The sequence below is a fragment of the Macrotis lagotis genome, chromosome 4, assembly GCF_037893015.1.
Source record: "Macrotis lagotis isolate mMagLag1 chromosome 4, bilby.v1.9.chrom.fasta, whole genome shotgun sequence".
In the NCBI taxonomy this organism is placed as follows: domain Eukaryota; kingdom Metazoa; phylum Chordata; class Mammalia; order Peramelemorphia; family Peramelidae; genus Macrotis; species Macrotis lagotis.
The window spans coordinates 59,519,622-59,524,228 of record NC_133661.1 but is presented as its reverse complement, the minus strand read 5'-3'; the positions used below and the strand labels follow the sequence as shown (position 1 = coordinate 59,524,228).

The following is a 4,607-nucleotide window of genomic DNA, read 5'->3' as shown; positions in this document are numbered from 1 at the left end:
TTCCCTAATGACCTTGTATTTAATCGTTTTGTGTGGATTTGAATTTATTCATTTTATATTTGTGCTACATTTATGTTTATATATCCATATATATGTGTTTGTATGTTTTGCCGAAAAGAGTAAACGTTTCTATGAGTAGGGATTGTTTTATATTTTATATCTGTTACCCAGTACCTAGGACAGTGCTTGGTGCAATATACTTAGGGTTTAAATGATCATCTAAAAGGAAAGACACATGGTGGGCACGAACAGATTACCCAATGCTATAAATAATTACTTAGGAGAAACAATATTGAGAATGCCATCAGAAAAATGTATGACCCAGTGCTTACTTCAGCAGAAAAAATACCGAAATTGGAATAATAAAAAGAAAATTAGCATAGTTCCTATGCAAGGATAACACCCAAATTCATGAAGCATTCTGTATGTTTTAATTAAAATATTTTTAAAAAGTAGAGCCATGAAGAAATATAGACAACTCATCTGGGAAGGAGAAAAATAGACAGTGCCTTGGCATTCTCATGCTATCCACAGGATAATAAAAGGAAGGCTTCTAACCTGCTAGGTAGATACTTCTTCTGTTAGGGCAATGGAGTAGCCAGGGTCAGCAGGTATATCATCAGCTCTGTTAAGAAAGATTGTCCACATTTATGGGATCTCAGATCCATCAAAGTGGATCTAAATCACTGTTTCCCCTCTGCATGTTACTTCTGATCTCCAGTGATGGAAGGAAAGACTTTGTCCTTTAGGAGTAAAGGGAGTAAGAGAGAGAAGGTAGTTTTTTTCTTGGTAGTACTGAAAGAGATGCCATGTGGTTCAGTGGGAAAAAAATGATGATGTGAAGTCAAACAATCTGGGTTCAAATCCTGGCTTCCCCCTTTTGTTTTAATATTGAAAAAATCGCCTCTTTAGCCTTCAGTTTACTCAATTTCCTGAAGTAAAAACATGATCAGGTTTGGTTAAATTACCTCAAATAATTCTTTCTTCTTCAAACCTATGATACTAAGAAACTATTCCAAACATATAACTATCTTTTCTGACTTTGGGTCAATCCAATTGATCCTGGAAGTGATCATTTTTATGATAAAGAGGGTACTGGCTACAAGAAGACTGTAATGGTGACATGCCACATGGTGTATCCAAGCAAACATCAGAGTTTCACTAAGCCTTGTACCCTGGAAGTCAATGCCAATAACTGACCTTTGGGAAGAGAAAGTGAAAGTCAGTGTTGGATGTACAAATATCATAACTTGTGCTTCTGTGTGAAAACTAAATGGTATTTGACCCATTTCCTATGGCGATTCTGGAAGCTAATGTTTTCCTCAAGAGGAATTGTAAGTGGAATCCAAGAAACTCAGTCTCTAAGCTGAAGGTACTATTCTTCCTGACTGGGACTGGGGAATGACACTGGGATCATTTGGAAGTTGCAGGTTATTCACCCAAATTTTAATCATCTTTCCTTGTCAACCGCATGAAGACTTCCTCTCCAAGAACACCAGTTGAATCAAGACTTCAGTTCTCAGGCTGATTTATTTACCCTCAAGTGCCTTTTCTTCCTTTCAGTTTTGAGCCTATGATTAATCAGTTCAACTGGATTAAACTATTCCACTGTACCCTATCTTCTTTGTCCTACCATAGTTAATATCCTTTATTCTACCTTGGATCACTCCTGCCACTTACCTTGGCCATTCCTACATCTTTGCTTCTGTAATAACTCACACAACTGTGTTGACAGATTCCACTACAAATATTATCCAACTTCAATTGGGCCCTTTTATTTTTCTCTACTTGACTATCATGATGTCAATAGAACCTCTTCCAAACATCTTTTCACCAACAGCCTCTTTAAGTCTTTTCCTCTCAGTCCCTTCTCTTTTTCCTTTTATCATATTGCTTTGTGCCCTATTTTACAAAGTAGGGCATCTAGATGGCTCAGTGAATGCTGGCCTTGGAGTCAGGGGGACAGGAGTTCAAACCTAAAACACTTCCTAGCTATGTGACCTTGGGCAAGTCACTAAACCCTGATTGCCTCTAATTCAGGGTTATCTCCAATCACCCTGATTCATATCTGGCCACTGGTCCCAGAAGGCTCTGAAGAAGAAGGTAAGACTGGTGACTTAGCATAGAAACCCCTTACTGAAATCCCAATTCAGGTGCTTGTCATGGTATCACCTCCCTGATGTCATGGTCTTCTCCAAGAATGAAAGAGACATCATTTTCTAGGGAAAAAAAAATCAAGGCAGAATTTCTTTATCTTCCACACTCTGCACTTCAACCTTCCCCCAGTATTTACTGATCCATTTTAATTTTTGATCAAATGTGACCTTTCTCTTTACCAAAATTAAACTCTCCATTTGTGCCATTTATCTCATCTCTTTCCATCTTTTCTAATTTATCCTTTGATTAATCACAGATTGTTCATTCTCTGTATACCACCTTATCTCCTCCCTTTCCACTACATCCTTTATATATATACATATATATGTATATATATACTTACAAACATATCTTAATAATTTCAAACCTAAATTTAAAAAAATTTTAAAGTTTTCCCTTGATCATTTTAGACTATCAAGTAGCCACCCTGTTTTTCTTTTCACCCTTTCTTATTAAACTTATTGAAAAAGTTGTCCACACCCATTATCTCTACTTCCTCATTGTCCATTCTTTCATCTCCCCTTCTAATTGGTTTTCTACATTTCCTCTTTCCCTGCTTTTCAGAGTTTTCTGATCATCTAATTTTGATAGCCAACAGTCATTTTGCAAATCATCTTCTGTGATGTATCTCCAGTTTTTAACAATGATGCAAACTCCCCATCAGCGTCTTCTATATTGGTTTATCATCCTCTTCCCTGATCCTCGAATGTCAGGATTCCTGCAGTCAGCTATCCTTAGCTATCTTCTGTCTCCTTAAGAAATCTCCTTTAGACTCACAGTTTCTACTACCAGCCATACATTGATGCCTCCTCAATCTATGTCTCTAATCTTGACTTCCCTTATGAACTCTAAACTTACACGATGCCCAAATACTACCATTGGAGGTGTCTTTCATGTCCCATTACTACCTTAAACTAAAAATATTTCCTGTTAAGCTTATCTTTCTCCTTAAATTTCCTCCTGACTAAGGTGGTACAAAGGATCATGAACTAGATATAGAGTCCAAACGGAACTGAGTTCAAATCACACCTCCAACAAATATCAGCTATGATATCATGAGTATAGCTCAGCCTCAGTTTCCTCATGCATAAAATGGGAATAATCACAGCACAGGGTTGTGAAAATCAAATGAGATAAAATTTTTAAAGTTCTCAGCACTCTACCTGATACATATTAATCCTTTCTTTCCTTTCTTCCTTTCCTGATCATGAACATAAATGATAATGCTACAAACAGAAAAAACAATAATGACAATAACAGGGGCAGCTAGGTAGCGCAGTGGCTAGAGCACCTGCCCTGGAGTCAGGAGTACCTGAGTTCAAATCCACCCTCAGACACTAGCTGTGTGGCCTTGGGCAAGCCACTTAACCCCATTGCCTTGCAAAAAAAAAACAAAAAACCCTGACAATCACAATAATACCTAAAGATAGCATTTATATAAGTGCTTTAAGAATTAAAGAAATTTTCCCTCTCCCTCTCATCCCTAGTACCCAATCAATTATCAAAGTCTGTCAATTCCACCTTAAACATTATCTTTTGAATTCATCTCCTCACCTTTATTCCCACAGATCCCACCATGGCACAGGTTTTCATTATCTCCCAATTACAGCATAACAACAGTCTTCTACTAGGTCCTCCCACATCTAGTCTTTCTGCTTTATAGATCAGTTGCCAAAATAATCTAGGCAGGTGTATGTGATACAGGGAGAAGCAGACTGGATTTGAAGCCAGAAGATGGGAGTTTAGCTCCAAGAGATGTCCCTTACAATTTGTGTGTCCTGAGGCAAGTCATTTACCTTCCTCAAGACTGAATTTCTTACCTGGAAAATGAAGGAAGGAGACTAGATGGCCTCTAAGAGCCCTGCTAGATATGTGGTCCCATGAAACTTATTCTTAGGTCTATTCATTTCATTATTCTGATCAAAAGGCAGCAGTGGCTGCCTACTAATTAAGGTTCATCATGATTAAGAATCTCTACAACTAGATGCCATCCTTCCCCTCTAGTCTTAGATCATATCCAGACTCTCTTTGCATTCTAGGATTCAGGAAAACTGAACTCTTTTCAGAAAAGTTCTATTTACTTCATTCCCTAACTTGGGTGTGTCTTACTCTCCTCTTTGCTCATTGAAATACGACCAGTTCTTTAAGTGTCTATTAATTCCATTTCCATGAAGCCTCTCCTGATTCCCTGGGGTAAAAATGTCTCCTGCAAACCTCACATAGTATTTTATTATTCTCCAATGCATTTAATAATAATTCATATTTTACTTAGCATAATATTATTCATATAACACTTTAAGGTTTATAATCATCTTATATAAAGCATCTCATCTGCCCCTGCCAACCCCTTTTGGAGTTAGGTGGTGCTATTATCATCTACACACACACACACACAACATTCACCTCTGGATCATCCTAAATCAAGGCCCTGAGTGATATTTGGGTGTTCC

At 37.6% G+C, this 4,607-nt stretch overlaps 1 non-coding gene across 1 annotated transcript; it reads left to right on the top strand.

Moving 5' to 3' along the window:
* The first annotated feature begins 328 nt into the window (after positions 1–328).
* LOC141523151 (U6 spliceosomal RNA) lies at positions 329–431 on the top strand. The gene has a single exon (XR_012478357.1). It is a non-coding gene; the product is annotated as a U6 spliceosomal RNA (small nuclear RNA).
* The last annotated feature ends 4,176 nt before the right edge of the window (positions 432–4,607 follow it).